Source organism: Plecotus auritus (assembly GCF_963455305.1).
Source record: "Plecotus auritus genome assembly, chromosome: 6".
NCBI lineage: Eukaryota > Metazoa > Chordata > Mammalia > Chiroptera > Vespertilionidae > Plecotus > Plecotus auritus.
In genome coordinates this window covers 122,469,746-122,491,946 of record NC_137773.1, presented here as the reverse complement: position 1 = coordinate 122,491,946, position 22,201 = coordinate 122,469,746, and positions in this window count along the sequence as shown.

Here is a 22,201-nt window from a genome sequence, read left to right as displayed (position 1 = left end):
GAATATAATAGAATCAGGGGCATAGAAAGGGAGTGGACTGATAATTCTCAGGGGGAAAGGGGTATGGGGGGTTCAGGAAGAGACTGGACAAAAATCATACACCTATGGATGAGGACAGTGTGGGGGAGGTAAGGGCAGAAGGTGGGGTGGGAACCGGGTGGAGGGGAGCTATGGGGGGAAAAAGAAGAAACAATTGTAATAATCTGAATAAAGATTTATTAAAAAAAATAAAAATAAATAAAAATAAAGACCAAGAAAAAAAATGGAAAAAAAATAAAATAAAAAATCAATAAAATATAAAAAAAAACACAAAACAAAACAAAAACAAAAACAAAAAAACAGCGCACCCAGTCACCAGCCACCAGCCCAATTCGCGCGCCTCTATACCTCTGCTTTTCCGTGCTTGTGCACGTCCTATCTGGTCTCAATGTTCTTTTCTCTTTCCTTCTAGTTGTAGAACTTCTACTCAGCCAGCTTTCCTGTGGTTCTGGGTGATAGACATTTTGTCTTTTAGTTGTAGTTCTGGTGTGGTTGTGAGAGGCAGCACGTACAGGTGTATATCTTATGCCGCCATCTTGGTTTTTTTCTCTGGCAATGAGGTTTTAGATACAACATCAAAATCATAATCTATGAAAGAAAAAATTGTTAACTTGGACTTCATTAAATTTAAAAATTACTTCTTGGTAAAAGATATTTTGTAAGTTACTGAAATGATAAGCCACAGACTTTTTGTAAAATGTATATTTGATAAAACATCTATCCAAACTTATAGAGAAAATTCTATATAACAGGCAAAAGATCTGAACAAGCAACTCACCAAATAAGATATACAAATGGCAAATGAGCATATGAAAAGATGCTCAATATCATGTCATTAGGGAATACTCAATTGAAACAACAGGGAGGTGCCACTACATATCAAATGCTGTTGAAAATGCAGAGCAGTAGAAAATCTCATTCACTGCTGGTGGGAAGGGCAATGGTACAGCCACATATGGAGACATTTGTCAATTTCTTATAGAGTTAGGGTTATACAGTCTTAGCATATAATCTGCAATCGTGTTCATAGATACTTACTTAAGTTGAAGACATATGTCTACATAAAAATCTGTATACAAATGTTTATAGCAAGTTTACTCATACTAACCAAAAAACTGAAAGCAACCAAGATGTCTTTCAATAGATGAATGAATAAACCATGTGGATGTAAATCCATACAATGGAATATTATTTGGCACTAAAAAAAATGAGCTATCAAGTCACGGAAAAATATGGAAGAAATTAAATGCATACTGTTGCATGAAAGAAGCTGGTCTGAAAGGCTATGTGCTGTATAATTCCAATTATATAATATTCTGGAATAAAGTAAAATAAAAAGACAGTAAAATGATTAGTGGCTTCCAGGGTTTTGGGGAAAGGGAAGAACAGGTTAAGCACAGGGGATTTGGGGCACTCTGAAACTGTAATGGTGGATACATGACATTATGCATTTGTCAAAAGCCATAGAACGTTACAACACTACAAGTGACCATAATGTATGTAAATTTATAAAACAATTGAGGTTGTCAGGGGATCTCAGGCACAACACAGACTTGAACAGAAAATCTGACTGTATTATCTATAATAATAAAAGCATAATATGCTAATTAGACCCCATAGCTGAATGACCTTCCGGAAGTTCTTCCAGATGACCTTCTTGACAACCTTCTGGATGAAGCTGGGGCTGCGAGGGCTGAGCCCCTTGCACGAATTTCATGCATCAGGCCTCTAGTAAAGTATAAAATGACCTTACTGGGTGAAGAGGGCAAAAGATGATAACTTAGGTAACTCTGGAAATAAATGGGGTCTGTAAGACTAAAGGCAAAAGGGATTGCAACAAAGAATTGTACTCTAGTTGGTACTTGTTTGCCTTGGGTTCTGGCTAACAATTCTGATACATGTGCACTGAATAGAGCAATTAAGTCAAGGATGGTGAACCGTGGGAATGAGATTTCTCACATTTGGAGTGGGAATTTACAGGTAAACTAGGGGAGGAGGCTAGAATGGTCAATGTAGTAATGGATTAGAATTGGAGACACCAGGGGAACTCTAACTTAATATAGAGGGTTACATATAGAAATATTTATAGGTATGTGTATGTACAAGGGTTAGTATGCATACATGTATTTCTTTGCTCTATAAGCTGAAAGGGCTCCAAAGAAATAATACCCCAGTATCAATGAACACACTTAGTATGCAGTTCTTGGTTTCTAATACCATCCTATCTAATAAAAGAGTAATATGCAAATTGACCATACTTCCACTACACCCACAAAACATGCCCACCAGCCAATCAGGAGCGAGCATGCAAATTAACCCAACCAAGATGGCTGTGGCCACTGAGAGAGCAGGAGGCTTGGGTTTCCCTGGCAATGGAGGAAGCCAAGCTTTCCCCCTGCCCTGGCCTGCCTTGGCCTCCACTTAAGGTTACAAAGTTTCAATTATAGAAGATAAATAAATCCCAACAAAAATGGTTGCGGCCACAGAACTAGCAGGAGGCTTGGCTCCGCTCAAGGCTACAAAGTTTCAATTATAGCAGATAAATAAATCCCAAATATCAGGGCCTCCCCTTGGGTTGCTGGGGGGCGTGACTAGCCTGAAAACCACCACAGGCCCCTCACCCAGGCTGCCCCATGCCCCAAGGGAACCCCCACCCTTATCTGGGACACCCTTCAGGGCAAACCAGCAGGCTCCCACCCGTGCACCAGGCCTCTATTCTATCTAATCCTCCTATCTAATAAAAGAATAATATGCAAGTTGACCGTCACTTCAACACACAAGATGGCTGCCCCCATGTGGTCAAAGATGGCTGCCCCCATGTGGACACAAGATGGCCACTATGAGATGGCCAGCAGGAGAGGGCAGTTGGGAGGGACCAGGTCTGCAAGGGAGGGCAGTTGTGGGTGATCAGGCCAGCAGGGGAGGGCAGTTTGGAGGGAGCAGGCCTGTAAGGGAGGGCAGTTAGGGGTTACCAGGCCTGCAGGGGAGGGCAGTTAGGGGCAAACAGGCTGGCAGGGGAGCAGTTAGGCATCAATCAGGCTGGCAGGGGAGTGGTTAGGGGGTGATCAGGCTGGCAGGCAGAAGTGGTTAGGGGCAATCAGGAAGGCAGGCAGGTGAGCAGTTGGGAGCCAGCAGTCCTGGATTGTGAGAGGGATGTCTGACTGCCCATTTAGGCCCGATCCTGGACATCCCTCAAGGGGTCCTAGATTGGAGCGGGTGGAGGCTGGGCTGAGGGACACCCCCTCCCCCTGTGCATGAATTTCGTGCACCGGACCTCTAGTTTTATAATAAAAGTAAGAAGGACTCCTTGGAGAAATGGCAGAAAATATGTAAAATGGGCCTGAAGCACCTTATAGAGCCAGAAAGTAAGCAAATGCTCAAAAAATACATATATGCCACAGGATGATGGTGTGTGAAAGGACACAGAGCTTACTGAAAAAACTCTCAATGGTTAATGCTGGAAAACTTTGAACAAGAAAATTAATAACATAATATTGGATTCTAATTCAAAGTATAAAATGAATATCCATGGATATAAAATGATGATGACCAGGTAATGCTATGCAGAAGAATTCCATGTAAATTATGTAGGTATTACAACCTGAAGATATGGGACCAGATGTGTGGGCTGTGCATAGTGGCTTCCTTCCAAAAAGGACAGAATGGAAAGGTGGGAGAGAGAGTAACTTCATAGTGGAGAAACTTGACAAAGACTCCTTAGCCAGGTTGTCAAGGTCTATACCAACAGCCATAAGTCATGTGGATTATATGTATGCTTGATATAATGTAATGGAAATAACTTTGCCTCTGTGGTCTTTTCCCCCAAAACGAATAACCTCAGAATAATTGTGAGAAAAATATAAGACAAAGCCCAATAGAGGATCATTCTGTAAAATACCAGAACTCCTCAAAACTGTCAAGGTGACAAAAACAAAGTGAGAACCTATCCCAACTGAGAGGAGCCCAGGAGACATGACAACTAAATGTCATGTGGGATCCTGGAGCAGAGCAGGACATTAGGTAAACATTAAGGAAATCTAAATAAAGTATGGAATTTACTTAATTATAATGTATTGGGAAAGATACGAATAATAGGGGCTAAATGGGGAGGGTATATAGGGACTCTCTGTATTATGTGATCAATTTTTCTGTAAATATAAAGACATTTTTAAAAATGAAATGTATTAATAAAAATATAGATTACCATTGAGAAAATTTGACACATAATATTAACTTATGGTACAGCTCAGAAGAGCAATGTTCATTTTGGTTATTTTTTAGATGATTATTTTAAGGGCTCCTTTAAAGATGAACTGCTCTATCCAGCACATACATCAACAATGTGATTTTACTTAAAAATATTTACTTGCAAATATGTAATTCTACAATCTTATAACTGTTGGGCAAATTGAGACATTTCTGAATGAAAATGATTGACATTTACAGAATTTTAAAAGAGAATCCAGCTAAGTATTACCTTTTTTTTTAAAAAAAAATATTTTTATTGATTTCAGAAAGGAAGGGAGAGGGGGAGAGAGAGATAGAAACATCAATGATGAGAGAGAATCATTGATCGGCTGCCTGCTGCACGCCCCCCACTGGGGGTTGAGCCCGCAACCCGGGCATATGCCCTTGATTGGAATCGAACCCAGGACACTTTAGTCCACAGGCTGATGTTCTATCCACTGAGCCAAACCAGTCAAGGACTAAGTAATATCTTTTTGATGCTTTAGAGGACACAATTTATTCAAAGTTTAAGCATCTCTCCCAATCTCCCATTCTTGTAGGTTATCATAATCAGTAACAAGTGCATGTATATTGAATTCTATACAATGTTGTAATCATGAGATATTTTGGATGAGTTGTTAGGAAATGTTATTTTTTTAAAGTAGTTTTATAAATTTAAATCCTGACCTACTAATATACTAAAAATGAATTATACAAATTGCTTAACTTCCATATATTTTCTTACCTAAAAGTGGGTTATTAAGAGTACTAACCTCTTTTTAGTATAAGTTAAGACAATCAGTATAAAGCTCTTAGTACTGAGCTTAGCATATTTTATTATTAGGTGTTGATACTATTATTACCTTGTAGTAGCTAAAACATGGGAGGAATGAAAAACAGTGTAAGAGATTAATAATACTTTACATTTGTACAGAGCCCTGGGGCTTTTTAAAAGCTTGATGCATGTGAAAACTATGTAAAAACTTTGAATGTTCTTTGCAAATGTAAGAAATTAATATTTTCTTGGGCTTTTTGAAGTTCACGTTTAACAATGGTTCTGGGACGTCTGTGGTGAAAATGTTCGTCTAGATTTTATAGGCGAGGGAGTGAGATACAGAGGGTTTTCCAGGGAGGTCCAGCACCTCCACTGTGGCATCTCGGACCAGCCACTTCCCCTCTCTACATATCAGCTTCTTCATTTATAAAGTAGGGTTCAACCCCTGACCTGCAGGGTGGTTGGTTACCGCATGAGCCAATTAATGCACATTATGGACTGGCTTCTTGCCTGATTTCTAAAATTGCTGTACCTCTACCACTACTACCAATGAGCTGTACGATTGTTGTCTGTTTTTCTCCAGCCCTGTCCAGCCTCTGCGGGCAGGGGAAGAGTGGGTGGATAATACAGAGGAGGGTCACTATGTAATCTTCATCACTCAAGACTGATTTGGAGCAGTGCGGCTTCCAGATCCCAAGTTTTATTAATTTGCTTAAGCGTTTATTGAGCACCTCCCATAGTCAACCCTCCATGAGTTACAGTGACCTATGGAGAGATGAGTACAAGTTAAGTGTTGCCCTCAGAGAGAGAATACAACTGTGTCAGTAACGTGAAGGTGCCCACAGGGCCCAGAGCAGGTGGGATCACTTGTGACTTGTAAGAGTGGAGAGAGCATCCGGGCCAGGCATCTGCCTGGGCCCTTGAGCGAAGAGTAGAATTAGTGTGGTGTGAAGTTTTGAGCTGGAAGTGCACAACTGGGAATTTTCAATTCGGAGATAGACTGTATTTCATTATTTTAATAATTTTAATGAAATCATTATTTGAATAATAAAGATAAATGAACTATATCTGCTCTGCTACAATACATGTTTCACATCAAATTGTTAATAGGTAATGATAGGGTTTTTAAAATTTTTTTTATTGATTTCAGAGAGAGGAAGGGAGAGGGAGAGAGAGAGATAGGAACATCAAAGTTGAGAGAGAATCCTTGATGGGCTCCCTCCTGCAAGCCCCTACTGGGGATCAAGCCCGCATCCACCGATCGAAAGGTGACCTTCTGGTTCATAGGTCAACGCTCGACCACTGAGCCACACTGGCTGGGCGGTAATGGTGTCTTTTTAACACAAAGGTGATGTTGGTGTCCTATGCGCTTTTTCCTTAGGCCAGGGGAGCTGGAGCGGAGGGTAGAAGAGCATTCCCAGCAGGAAGGGCCAGGCCTTCAGTTCATTTGCTCTGCAGGCAGACACACTCCAGCTCTGACTGAGAGAAGGTTAAAGGTCAGTCCTGGACTCCGGAGCCTGGTCTGGCAGGGGTCCCCCCTTCAGCAGCGGCCCCACTGGCTGGGACGTGCTTTCCCTCCATGTCTCTCGGCCCCACGCGCGCGTTGGCAAGAAGCCGGAGGCCTGTGCTGGGCCTTGTTCATTTCTGTTCCACTAAGGCGCTCGCTTCGCAGGTACCACTTGTTGTTTGTTGTTGACTTGGTTATGACACTGAATGGGTTTGGAGATTTCCCCATACGTTCGTTATTTTTAAAGCACTGTTTTAGAGAAGACTCAAGCTTTGCTCAGAACACAGCTATCCTGTTCCGCGGGGCACCACCCTTAGGTCTTGACAGAGGGGCCGCCTGGCGCTTCTGGGGCCGAGCGCACTGCAGGGCTGTCACCTGAGCTGCGCTCTCCCAGGACACGCCCTCGGACCCAGAACTGAGTCTCCTGCCCAGAGGGGCCGGCTCCACTTCCAGAGCCTGCTGGAGCCCCTTTCTGAATGCCTCCCGCCCTGCCAGACGGCGGCGGTGAGGACAGCCCATGAGGACAGCCGAGCCCCGAAGGTGTGGGAGGCAGTTATTTGAGGGGAGCACCATGCCTGGGTGCGCCCGCTCTGCACAGTGTGCGGCCTGACAAAGAGTGAGGGGCAGTGAGCAGGCGGCTGGGGGCTGAGGCAGGGCCTCCCCAGGCGACCCCTGTCAGCTTCAGGACACCAAGGACCTTGAGAATTCAAAATTCACATCTGACCTTGCAGTCTGTATCTATAATAATAAAAGTGTAATATGCTAATTAGACGGAACGTCCTTCCTGACGACCTTCCAGACGAAGCCCGTGCGGGGTGCCAGAGAGAAGCCATGTGGGCAGCCAGGGGAAGGAAGGCCTATTCTTGCAGGAATTTCGTGCATGAGGCCTCTAGTGAGGATATAGTTGTCAATGTAGGAAGAGAGACTATACTTACTTAACACTTAGTGGGCTATGTGAGATTTAATAGTAACTCTTTGACCTGTGGGCCTCCATTTGTGATCTTACTCAGGACCGTGTGAGTATTAGGGGAGGCCTTGTTGAGAGCAAGAACACAAATTGCTCTGAAAGTGAGCACCGGAGGCATAAACTCTCCTTCCGGTTGGAATGAGCCTTCAGCCTAAGCAGGGATGTCTAATGGCTTTAAAGGAATTGGAAATGTCAATTAGCATAGCTATGTTCAGTCCTTTCAAAGCACTGCAAGCACGTTATTATTATCATCGCTACTCAGGCTGACGATGCCTTCCCTCCCCCTCCCCACGGTTCCCAGCGGGTGAAAACAGGGCTGCCATACCCTGGCCATAGGGTCAGGCGCACGACCCACTCTGGCCCAATAATTGTCTTCCTAGAACTTTCTTGACTGGAAGTGGCAGGCGTGGTCCAAGAAGGGCGTCTGTGGGGCTGTGTCCCCTCCAGATGAAGGGCCTGGGAGACAAGGCCGACAAGAGAGCGGAAACGAGAAACGGCCACCGAGAGATCCGGCTGCTGCTCCCAGCAGGCCTAGCGCCTGCCTTCGGTGCTTGGCTCACACACCCGGACAGATTACCGCATAGTTTCAAGCAGTTTCAGGGGTTTCCTGTTCTCTCACCCAGGATTCTGACTCCCGTAAGTGCCCATTGGGCATAGAATCTTGCAGATCGGGGCTCTGGAAATGGAGACTCTTCTCCATTATGCTCACTCACTGATGGAGTCAGAAAGGAGCTGGACACCACTCCTCGCTAGAGCAGAGGCGATGCTGCTCCCGGGAGACGTCTGGCCGTGTCTGTGGGCACTTTTGGTTGTTACGACTGGGAAGGGGGCATGAGTGGAGAGAGACGGAGGATGCTGCTGAACCCTGCCCCCAATTAGGAATGCCAAGGTCAATAAGCAGTGATGAAGAAGAAAAGACACTGGAAGGCAGGGGAGCTATGCTGTCCTAGGAATGCCCTCCACCCTGTGGAACCTTGGGCAACTTAGTTCACCATGTGGGGCAGAAGCACTGGCCTACCTGACACAAAGAGGCTGACATGAGTGATGCAGCTCCCCAGGCTTACTGTGTTTCAGTATCGTTCACCAAAATGTGGTTTGTTTTTTCCTGCCTGCCCCCCTTTTTTCTATCAATAGATTCTCCTTTATGAATTTTTGCTCCCTACAGTTTTTCTTTAAAATCAATGCTATATGAACCAAATTTGCAATATACAAAGTTATCTCAAAGGACTCTACATAAAATAATATCCAAGAGCTTTAAACTTGGAGTGACATTTAAGGATAGAAGTCAGATAGAAAGGTAAGTTTTGATTTGCTGTAAGATGAATTCTCTGAATCTGGAGTCCAGTGGCAAGGTAGAATCCCACAGCCAGGAGGACTTAATAAAAAACATCTTGTTTCTGCAAGCTACAAAATATTTCCCCCTTCCCTGATGATGAACTTCCCATGAAATCCCTTTCATTTGTGACTTACATCTTCCTGGTGACAACCTTTACCTGCGAAGTCCACTAATGGTGAGACCACAGTGACAGATTCTACTGCTGGGGACGGTGAGCGGGTTGCGTGCCGAAAAGTCTTATTCAATCACATCGGTGGGAAACCTTGAGCAGCCTCAGTGCAGCTGGCACTCAATTACATTAAAAAAAGACACATAATCATCATAGGATTAAAATACATGATAAAATAGATCAAAGGACAATATAGGAAGGATCAGGAAGTCCAGAGATGGAAATAAGTCAGGACGTGTTTATCTCCGAATGCCTGTAGGGTGACGGGAGGGGCGGCGGGGGGGGGGGGGGGGGGGGTGTGGAGGGAGGATGAGACTAGAACATAGCTCTTGACCTTGAGCTTCAGAGTGACTTGAGAAGACAAGCCGCGTATGGAACAATTAGAACAAAAGTGAAGCAGTGGCTGTGGAGGAGTTTGTGAATTCAGTGAAGGAGTTGTGCTTTGTGGGAAGGACCTGGCAGGAGAGAGGGAGACTGTGGACTGTGGCTTAGACTTGAAGGAAGAGAATTCTATCAACATTTCTAACTGATATTTTCTATTATGGAAATTCCCTATTCATTCTTTTCAGTATTTATTCTCTCAATGAATGTAAAGTGCCTTCCATGTCCCTGGAAGGAAGAGGGTGACATGCAAGCAGACACCCAGGGGTGGTGTGAGAGGTAGTCATGCGCGTATCTTAGTGAAGAGCATCCAAGGAAGAGGGATCAGCAAGTGCAAAGTCCCGAGGCTGGGGTCTGACTGAGGCCAGGGTCTGACTGAGGCCGGGGTCTGACCCGCATATTTGCGCAACAGCAGGAGCCAGAAAGGGTGGCGCTGAAGGGCTGGGTGGGGAGAGTAGAAGACACAGGCGAGGCAGGAACAGCAGGAGTCAGATCAGGTAGGACAGGAAGGACTCCCGACTTCTTCTGTGATGGTGTTTGTTTGGCTTTGGAAGCCACTGAAAGGTTTTCAACAGAGTGATGTCATGATCTAACTTATGTTTTAAGGGTCATTCTAATCCCTTAAGCGCGGAGGGGAACAGGGAGACTCTAGATGTATTTATGAGGCTCTGAGATTCATCCAGGTGAGAGATGGTGGTGGCGGCAGAGCTGATTAAAAAGTGGTCGGGTTCCAGGTATATTTTGAAGGCAGAGATAACAGAATTTGCTGATAGATTAGGCATGAGGTGTAAAAGAATAATAACAATAAAGGAGAAGTCCAAGAATTGTGGTGTGTTTGAATATAATTTTGGAAAGTCCAATATGAGGGCAATGCAATCCTTCTCCAAATGCATTCTACACACACACACACATACACACACACACACACACAGGTCTGCAAATACTCAGATGCTGGAGCTCATGCACTGCACTTACGCCCTTTAGTGTGCAGTTTGGAGCACACAGAAAGCACCTCAACTCTTTGCCTGCAGACATTCACATCTCGTTGTGACCTACCCAGAGGTGGTTTGAATCTGGGCATTTTTGTTTTGCTTCATTTTGTTTTTACAAACTTTTAGCCTTTTATGACAGTGTTGAGTCAGGCTCTGCCTCTCCCTCACCCCCTCTCAATCTCTCTTTCTTGTCTTAATTAAACTATTTATTTTTAGATAATTATAGATTCACATGAAATAATACAGAGATCCTGTGGACCTTTTACTTAGTTTCTCCAAATGGTAACATTCTCCAAAACTGCACGACATCACGCCCAAGATATTCACCTTGATACAGACAAGCTATAGAAAGCAATGCCCTCACAGGAAGGTTCCTCTTATTTATGCATTCATTGGTGTCCTTTTACAACTGCCCTTACTTCTCTTCCCGACTCCCTATCCTGGACATGGGCCACCACAGCCCCTCTACTCCGTAGTTTCCATCACACTTAGAACACCACGATCACATCAGTAAAAGCCTGCTGCCATTGGACAGTGCTCGGAGAACTATTGAGGATGGGGGAGGACCATAAAAGAATATTTATGGCCAGGCTGGCATGGCTCAGTGGTTGAGCATTGACCTGTGAATCAGGAGGTCATGGTATCAATTCCCTGTCAGGGCACATGCCTGGACTGCGGGCTTGATCCCCAGTGTGGGGCTTGCAGGAGGCAGCCGATCAATGATTCTCTGTAATCATTGATATTTCTGTCTCTCTCTACCTCTCCATTCCTCTTTGAAATCAATAAAAATATATTTTAAAAAGAATATTTATGGGGAAAAATAACTGAGAATGTTAATCATAAAGAAAATCAAACTCAGAGCAAAAGTTTTGGGCTTTCTTTGTGACAGTAAAGGGCAACCATGAATATGAGGTTTGAATTGTTCTGTGGGACCAGTGGATGAGCTTCTTTAAAAGAGATTCCCTTTTCAATTTCAGAAAATAGCATTTTAGATGGAGGAAACTGTTACGGATTACCTTGGGAGGAGGCAAATCCTCCCATGGTTCAAGTAATTAGAGGTTACCCAATCACCAGCGAATAATTCAAGAATTTTCTAGGGATTTGAACGTTATAATTTCCTTTCAACATTGACATTAGGTAAAATTTTATTTTTAACCTTTTACTTTCTTAATGGTTCTATTTAGTTTCTTTTGTAATTGAAAATATATTTTTGTTTGATATTGTGGACTAAGATACAGTTGTAAGAAATAACAGAGAGATTTCATGCACATTTTTTTCTTTATTTTATTATTTTCCCCATCACCATTTATCCTCCCATACCCTCTTCTACCTCCAACCCACCTCTTTCTCCCCAAGATCACCACATTGTTGTCCATGTCCACGTGTTCTTTCTTCTTTTTTCTTCTTTGCTCAATACTCCCACTCCCAACACCACCCTCTCTGAGAGAGAGAGAGCGAGAGAGAGAGATAGACTTGTTCCACTTATTTATGCATTCATTCGTTTATTCTTGTATGTGCCCTGACTGGGGATCAAACCCACAACCTGCAACTTTGGTGGAGACAATGTTCCAACATGAATCTTTGGAATTAAAAATAAATTTTAATAATTGCTTTTATCCTGGAAATAATAAATGAATATTATTAATTATAATATTTCAGTTAAAGGCAAAATTTTTGAGTATCTATTATGTGCCAGAAGCTGTGCTGGATAAATTATATACATTAGTTGCAACTTCAAAATAAGACTACAATGGAGACATTTAAAATTATTTATTTATTTATTCTAAATGTATTGATGTGACATAGGTTAATAGGATTGTATAGGTTTCAAGTGTATATTTCTATGGTACAAGGTCAAAGGAGGCAATTTTAAATCTCTTCTGATGACGTTAGACTACATGCACTTATTAGACTAGTCCATGAGAGTGGTCCAAAAGATATTAGAAATTTCCATATTACCATTACTGTAAGGGACTCTCAGTTCCCTTTTTCTCCTACTCGTAATGACTTCTCCATCCACAGTGACTCATTACAGACAGTGGGGGCAGCGCAAGAGCTGGGGGATGGAGAGTAGGGGTAGAGTGGCTTAGGGTACACAAATGTAATGGTCATAATTTTAATATTTTTATTATGCTATCATTTATTGAGTTTCTGTATGCCTTTCCTTGCTATAGTATTAACATTTTCACAAGTAGCAACCATGACATCAGTTGACATTTATTCCTAATTTAAATAAAATAATGGTATTGTTAGAGAGTGATTGCACATGATGTTTAACAAACATTTATTTTTCACCTGGCTCCCCATTCTTTACAAAAGAAAGCATAAATCCCAGGGTCATAGGACAAGGGGAAAAGAAAGAAGCTGAAAATGCACCTTGACATTTATTCTCTCTGCATTGTGTTCTCTGCTGCTCTCCCAGGGGAGAGGGTCGGTCCCTAAAAGGCACACGATGGGGCATGCTGTAAGTGGCCCTGCTTTGGGTGAACAAAGTCAGCCATGCAGCCATTCCAGAGCGCATTGTGCCATTTCCTGGTGGCCTGAACTTTGCAAAATGAGCTATTATTATTGTCTCCAGTTTTCATTTCGGGGAAACTGACACCATGTAACCCCTTTGTATGCATTTAATCTTTCCCAAACCCTATCTATTATTGTCTCCAGTTTTCATTTGGGGGAAACTGAGTCTGAAGGAGTATAAATAGTCTAATATTGCATAGTTAATAAGTGTTGAGGCCTAATTTAGATCAAAGATTGATACTGACATTTGCACTCTAGTTATCATACAGCATGGCCTCTGCTATGGAAACTGTGACATCTTCCCACTCACCTGGCTGAGTTAATAGTTATTCCAGCGACCGATGCCTAGGGAGTTGAGTCACCCTGTGGAGCAAACCCTGAGAATGTAGTTTACAACTGGAGCAAAATCCCTACACGTCAGGAAAGTGGCAGGGAAATGAGACACGGGTTTATTTCCCTCCTTTTCCTGATCTTTTATTCTGGTCTTAAAATGGTTTGGTTGTAACTAATAAATGTTATTGGGTGAATAAATGTTCATCCAATATACTGTTTTTGACATAAATAATGTGATGTCCAAACAATACAGGAACTGCCTTCAATAAAACATGTGAATGCTGGGTCTTTCTTGTAATAGTTTGAAAAATATCAGTAAGATTGTCAGTTTAACAACAGAACATGCTGTCTGCCCTTTGCATCTTCCTGGCTGTATTAGAAAAGGAGAAATGGCCTTTCATACATAAAAAGTGCACTTCACACCACCATGGCCTTAGGAGTTGTTTTAGGAACCCTATGTTTAAATTTAGAACTGAGCAAAAGAACGTCTGTCCTAAAGGTAGTGTGGTTTAGTGGATCAGAGTAATGGCTTTAAAATTAGAATACTTTAATTAGAATCTCAGCTGAGAGAGTTTGGACAATGCTTACCTTCTCTCAACCCGTTTTTCTATGTGTAGAGTGGAGATCATTACACCTGCCTCAGAAAGTTGCTGTGAGAATTAAATGAGATAATGAACGCCTATAAAGTCATTAACCAACCTAAATTTCATGGAGGTATAAGCAGAAAAGAACTTTATTTTTTTATTCTCCAAACACAATTTTCAATTCTTTTCTTCTTTTTAAAAAAATATTTTTTTATTAAAGAGAGGAAGGGGGGAGAGAGTTAGAGAGAGATAGAGATAGATAGATAAATAGATAGATAGAGAGGCATCAATGTATAAGAGAAATATTGACAGGCTGCCTCCTGTATGCTTCCAGACTGGGGATCCAACCTGCAACCTGAGTATGTGCCCTGACTGGGAACGGAACCCATCACCTTTTGGTGCACAGGATAATGCTCCAATCAACTGAGCCACAACAGCCAGGGCCATTCCCTTTTCCTCCTTCTTTTTAAAATATATTTTTTCAGAGATGAAGGGAGAAGGAGAGAGAGATAGAAACATCAATGGTGAGAGAGAATCATTGATCAGCTGCTTCCTGCACAACTTCCACTGGGGATCAAGCCTACAACCCGTGCATGTGCCCTTGACCAGAATCAAGGCCAAGACCTTCAGTCTGCAGGCTGACGATCTATCCACTGAGCCAAACCAGCTGGGACCAGTTCTTTGCTTTTTAAAGCTGTCTAGTTGGAATCTATGGCTGTAGGTAACATTTAGTGATAAAATAATTTCATGCTGGTATCTGGCTTAGTTTGCCCCCCTCTCCTCTCCCAAAATGACCCTGAGACAAACATTTGAGTGCAGTTAGTCTGTCTAGGTGATGAATCCATGTAGTATAAGAAACGGGGGAAGAAAGACAGGAAAACAAAGTCAGTAAATGCTAGGTTATGAGCAGGTCACTAATATGAGTAACTAGAGTTCAATGTCTCTGAAATGCCATGTGGAACATAGAACATTCTCTTTAGAGGACGAGGAGTGTAGTAGATCCTGCTGTTTCCCCAAATGGATCCCTTTACTGGTCCAGGGTACATATCTTGTAGTTACCCTGAGCATTACATGGCTCACAGCTGCCTTCTCCTGAGAACTGTCTTTGGTTAAGCCCATTATCTAACTCCAGTTGCTGGTAACTACTGATTGACTGACATGAGAATACAAAAAACCAGCCCTTTGCATCAAAAGGGAACAATTCTCTTGGGTAGTTTAAGCTACAGAACTCTCTCCACCCATGGATCAAGCCAAGGCTAGACTTACCTGTGACCACACCCTGGCTTGACTCTCCCCCTACCCTTTGCTGTTACATTCCTCCTTTACAGGTCTCTCCTGAGATGTCTCAGTCACTAAATCCCATTTGAATCCATCTCTACCTCTGCTCATAGGGAACATGCTCTAAGAAAGGGACATTGGTGGAAATTGTTAACAATGCTCACCTCCCATTGATGGTTTGGTGACACTGACTTGCTGCTGCCTTCCAGGGCCCACACCACAGCTTATTTCTGATGGGGTTTCTCTGCTCTCCCCATGGAGTGACTGTGGGCATGGTCCCATCAGGATGTTTTGAGCCTGGTAGACAATTTCCTTGATGCCTGGGAACCTTGTCCTTCTGGATATCCTGGCTGCTCCCACTGCCAACCTGTCTTCTCGCAGCTGTTGGGTTGCCTCCATCCAGCCTTCCTTCCCATCTTTAGAGAACTTCGAACAGAAAATGAATATCAGCTTCTTCACAATATGCTCACAAACTTCAGGACACATGTAAAACTTCAGAATCACCGAGCTCTGCTTAGTGGGGAGCTGGGGGAGAGGTGGGAAACGCTAAGATTTCCTGTAGACCTGATACAGCTCTCCAGGGAATGAGATGTTCGTCTTCCATCTTGTACATAGTCTCCAATCTCTTCTTGGAAACCCCCTCACTTGGCTGGTACGATAGCCACTAGGCCAACAATTGTACTGATTCAACCAATCTATTTTTTAAAAAAATATTTTTATTGATTTCAGAGGGGAAGGGAGAGGGAGAGATAGACACATCAATGATGAGAGAGAATCATTGATTGGCTGCCTTTTGCACGCCCCACACTGGGCATTGAGCCCGCAACCCAGGCATGTGCTCTGACTGGGAATCAAACTGTGACCTCCTGGTTCATAGGTTGATGATCAACCATTGAGCCACACATCCATACCAAGCAATCTATCTTAACTTTAGTCTGTTGCTTATATGGACTGCACAGGTAGGTGATGGGGTGAGAGTCAAAGGACCAGATTGACCATCTGTCAGGAGCACTCGCTCCTGAGTCTGCACATACTCCTGAACCTTGCTCACTGCATCAATTGTTGGGAGTAAGTTTCTCATTGACCCTGCTCGCTGCAGTAATTGTGGAGTACTCACTCCTTGAATCCTGCTCTACTACACCAACTGTTGGGTCTGAGTCCTTCTGCCAGGGACTGGACCTCCTTGGATGCCAGGGATTAGAGACATGAAAAGTTGCAGGGGTATAAGACAGTTTTCATTGCAGTTTAAGTAGCCATTGCTATTAAGGAGCCATTAGACAAAGCAGTTCTTGCTAACACAGTAGCAAACACAGGAGCCATCCTAGCAAAAACAGCCAGCACCAGCTGGTCAGTAATACATCTTTCCTACAAAGCAGCCCCCAACATAGGAGCTATTCAGAAGTCAGCCACAAGCTGGTCAGTGGAAACTTATATACAACTTCAAACAAGCTCAAACAAAAGAGGCTTTATGCCAAATGGTGACCCCAGTATTTGGGCTACAGTAAGGCATGCTGCGCAGTGTATAGAGTGAAACTGCTGTGTCCTTGCACCTGCCTATGGAAACTTGGCCTTGAACATCCAGCATACACTGACTGATTAGGGTTCCCACACCATCTTTTTTGAATAAGGGGTTACCTATTGCTTTTTGACACTTTGGGACTTAGTATATATTCAGAAGCCACAGAATACATTCTACTTATTATTCTTTTATATTTAAATAAATACTTAAATACTCAATAAATGGTAGCTGCTATTTAATTATAGATTTAGTTTCTAGAATTTTTGAAAAGCCATCACATCTTACTGTTTGTTTTAATAATGTAGCTCATCATGTTTGATGAAAAGATGAGGTGTCTAAGAATCAAGAGACCTGGGTCAGCTCTGTGACCTGTTTCTTTTCATTTCACTGCCCAAGGCTTTGAATTCACAGCCATCAAACAGGTAATAAAGCTACTTTACATATTCCATAGAGTTGTTGTAAGTCTGAAATGGAGGGTAACATGCAAAAATGTATTTGGGAGTAAAATAATAAAATTTCAGGTAATCTATAATAATAAAAGCATAATATGCAAATTGACCAAATGACCAAACAGCAGGACAACCCTCTGGACAACCATGCTATGACACGCACTGGTGCTAGGCCAGCCAAAGAGGATGCAATGCAACTGGTTGGGGGGCCCCGCTATCACCCCCCGATCACCACAAAGAGGGAGGCCCAGGCCACCCTCTGTGGGGCGATCGATGAGGGGCCTCTGTGATCAATCACCCCAAAGAGCGAGACCTAGGCCACTGGCTGGTGGCGTGATCCATCAGGGAGGGGGGAAGATCAGGAAGAGGAAGTCAGAAGGTGTCCTATTTTATCACAGCACCATGTACTCCCCCGAAGAGGTAGGTCCAGGCCAACAGCCAGAGATGCTGTGGGGGGTGTGTGGGGCCAGCCAGCGATCACCCCACAGAGGGAGGCCCAGGCCAGCCAAGTGATCTCACCCCATGCCTGTCGCCCGCAGAGGGAGGCGACTGGTGGCAGGGTTGGAGAGCAGCGTTACACAGATGGCAAGCAGTGGTAGCGGTGGGGGTGGGGCCAGCTGCCAGCAGTGGGGGAAGGAAAGCCCCGATAAGCCCTGATCACTGGCCAGGCCTAGGGACCCTACCCAAGGGGTCCTGGATTGTGAGAGGACGCAGGCCGGGCTGAGGGACACCCCCCCAGCCTCGTGTATGAATTTCATGCACTGAGCTCCTAGTATATATATAAAAGCTTAAGCGACCGAATAACCAGACAACTGAATGACCAGTTGACTGGTTGCTATGACGTGCACTGACCACCAGGGGACAGACGCTCAACAAACAGGGTTGGGCTCCCTCTTGTCTGGATCGGGCCTGCAGGGATCGGGCCAAAACTGGCTATCTGACATCCCCCGAAGGGTCCCAGATTGCAAGAGGGTGCAGGCCAGGCCAAGGGACCCCACCAGTGCATGAATCTGTATACCAGGCCTCTAGTAGTTAATAAAACAACTCACTTTAGATCCTCACGCCAATCCAACAAGCTGCTGGGGCTGAGACCTGACTCATTTTAGGCAAACAGATGCCATGTGAAATGATGACAAAGTGATAAACATATGTAAATATTTCATATGGAAGTGAAATATGAAAAAATACAAAACACAGTTCCAAGACTGGGAAAGCTGGGCTGTGCACAGTCGCAGCTGAAAAAGATGCAGGTGTCGGAGTGGGTCACAAGCTAAAAACAAGCCCTCTGCTGTTATTTAAAAGTTTACCAGGAATTATTAATAGCTATGGACCATGCATTCTTATTTTCACTTTTATTTATTTATTTTTTGTTAATCCTCACCCGAGGATAGTTTTTCTATTATTTTTTAGAGAGTGGAAGGGAGGGAGAGAAGAAGGGAGAGAGAGAGAGAGAGAGAGAGAGAGAGAGAGAGAGAGAGATTGGTTGCTGCCTGCATGAACCCTGATTGGGGCCAGGGAACAAACCTGCACCCAGGTATGCACCCTTTACTGGGAATCAAACCCAAGTCCCTTTGGTGCGTGGGCCGATGCTCTAACCACTGAGTGACACTGGCCAGGGCCATGTATAATTTTGCCATTTGTTTCACGCTTCATGATATTGCATGCTGTTAATTGGGCAAGTGTATGTAGAATAGGAGAGAATGAGCTGTGTTCAAATTCCTACTCCTGGTGACATTGGACTCACCACCTATTTCTCTGGGTTCTTTGTTGGCCAAATTGGTGTAATTATGTATATCTGTTCACAGGATGGCTACAGATGACATGGCATTCTGTATGTGTTTTTAAAAAGCATAGTTTTGCCCTAACTGGTTGCTCAGTGGTTAGAGCATCAGCCCTTGGACTGAAGTGTTGCATGTTCGATTCTGGTCAAGGGCATGGACCTCGGTTGCAGGCTTGATCCCTAGCCCTGGTTGGGGTGCATGGGGTGCATTGTGTCTCTCTCACATGTTTCTCTCTCTGTGTCTCTCTCCATCCCTTCCACTCTTTCTAAAAATCAAAGGAAAAGAAATATCCTTGGGTGAGGATTAAAAAACAAACAAAAAAATCATAGTTATGCTGTAGAGGTATAAAGTGGTATTAAACGTGATAAATAAGGATGGAAAAGTCTATAAAAAAGTGCAAAAGTCTGAAAAAGAGGAAGTCAGAAGGTGTCTATTTTATCACGGCACCATGTACTCCCCCAAAGAAAAAGTGTCTCTAAATTTCAGAGAGAGAGAGAGAGAGAGAGATCGTGAGAGAATATGTAATCCTCTTACATATTCATCACACAGCTTTAGCATTACGTTATTATCATTCTGGAAAGACCATTCCTTTAATAACATACTCTTGTTAATTTTAAACATTTTATTTGGAAAAAAACTTCAAACAAGAATAGAATAGATAGAATAATTCTATATAATAAAGATGTAATATGCAAATGGTCATTACGCTGTGAAGTGTAACAACCGACCGCTTAACGGCCGGATCACGGATCAGCAGGAGGGTGGGGCAGCGAGCTACAAGCAGGTGGCAGAGAGCTATCGGAGGGGGCAGGGCAGCAAGCTATGAGGGGGGACTGGGGTGGAGGGCGGACAGGGGGAGCTACAGGAGGGCAGGGCAGCGGGTTGAGAGCTACTGGAGGGCGGCAGTGAGCTACTGGCGCACGGATTCGTGCTCAGGGCTACTAGTGTAATATAAATAGGATAATTTTAAGTAAGAATAAGTATAGTGTGAAGAAGGTACAAAGACCCTTTACCCACATTCACCTGTCAATATTTTGTTCATTTTTCTGGTCATTGGCACATGTACTCTTAATCCTGAAATATTTGAGCAGAGTTTATACCTATCAGGGCCATTTGACAAAAAATATTGTGCTGTGTATTTCTCAAGAATAAATATATGCTCTTTTATAAATACAGTTATCACTTTCATAATTTATATTGCTATAATTTTATTCTATTTCAAGTATTTCAGCTGACCCAGCAGTGTCTTGTAGTCTGTCTTCCTCCCTCATTAGACCCAGACTAGAGGCAGGGGTTGCATTTAGTGGTCCCTCCTCTTTACCTCCTTTAACAGGAAGCACTTCCACAGACTTTCTTTGTTTCTTATAATGTCGACAATTTAAAAACTTACATTCCTTCTCCAGGCCATTTGTTTAAATGGATTGTTCCTCATTTGGACTTTTAAAGACCACTTCCTCATGATTACATTCAGGCTTGCATTCTTGGCCAGACACTGAGCAGGTGATGGTGCCTCAGGTGTTGTGTTTGGCGGCAGAACACCTGTCTGCCCCTACTGGGGGTGCTGTCTGATTTCTCCACTGTGTAATCAATATTTTTTCACTTGCAGCATTACCCCACCTGTGGGATACACTTTAAGAGCATGCACAATTCTGCTGCTCACCAAGTTGACCCCCAGGATCCAGCATTCATTCACAAATCTTGCCTGACCCAATATTATTACAATAATTGCAACATGCTGATTTTTTTGTCCCACTACTCCTTCCATATTTATTCAGTAGCACTTGGCATTCTGCTGTAAGCAAGAACATTCTCTTTCCCCCAATATATTTATTTATCTATTTATTATCAATATGGAATAATGAATTCCACCCCCATGCCCCCACCAAAATCGCTTCTAATTGCTATAGTTAATTATTTTGGTGCTGAAATTGTCCCATACTGGCTAGCTGGAGTATCTTTAAGCTACCTTCTATGTCCTTACACATGCCCCCATCAGTTGTTTGAACACTTAATTTAGAGCACACCAAGATGTCTGAGGCTCTCCTCTTGTGCCCATTCAGCCAAGCCCTGGAATCAGCCATTGCTCTGAGGAGCGTGGCTCCCTCTAGTGGGCAATGGCATTAGATCCCTCACTCTAGGCACCAGGAGTGCTCATTGCTGGGGAGTGTGGCGTTTGGCCCTTTCAGTGCACATAGCTAGGAAATACATGCATGCACACAGATTTATTCTATAGTATACATTATATTTCTTATACATTATATATAATATACATTGCATTTAGTATGTACTTACATGCATATATGCTAAAACAGCCACACACACATGTGTATGCACACACATAATATCTTTGAAATTAGGAATTCACACCAATATCTCCAATTTCCAAACCATCCCTACAGGGTTCTTTCTTGTCTTTCCCCACTTCACGCTTTTATGTACCTTCTTCCTGATTGAGAAACCTGGCTCCCAAATGTATTCACTTACTCAGTCCTATAATACATCTAAAACTGTTTACAAGTGCTTTGCTCATTCATTACAAAAAGCAAGCCTTCTGAAAAACGGTTGAGAATTTGTTTGAAATTCTTGCCCTCGCCTCACCCTACCCCATTCTGCCCCAAACTGAGTGTGTATCATCAATTACTTGGATTAGTTTCTTTCTTTTATTTTTCCTTCTTGCCTCCTTCCCTTCCTCCTTCCTCCCCTCCCTCCCTCTTTTCCTTCCTCCCTTCTTGTTCTCTTTCTGTTTCACTTAAGGTTGGTTATAGTATTTATCTGAAATACAATTAAATGTATGTGGCTCAGTTTTAGTGCCCCTTTATTTCCACCCATATGTATATGTCTGTCTGTCTGTATAAGATTAAAGGCTTCAGAAAGTTCAACTGTACACAAACAGGAATATTCAGAGATGTCACTTCCTTCCACATCATCTCCATGCCTTCTCTAGCCAACACAATATATATTAACAAAAACACATGCATTTAACACAATGATCTGGTTGTCTGTGTGGAAATAAGAAGGGAATAGAGTTAGGGGTGAATGGATCAATCAATCAATTAATCAAGATGGGGGCTTTGCACCCCAGGTCAGTAAAGATCATGTACCATGAACTGAGAGACATGACTGACTGCATGATCACGCACTTAATGTTAAACAAAAGTTTTCCAAAGCTCCGGAGACATACAGCAGCATTTCCCAATATATGCTTTGCAGAACACTAGTCTCATGAGATACCAAGTAGGAGAAAAATGTTTCTGGTCACAAAGAATGGGTAAAAGTACTCATTTGATCTGCTTCTGGAAGTAATTTCTATTAAGAAACTATGTTTCTATGAGTTTAACTTTTAAAAA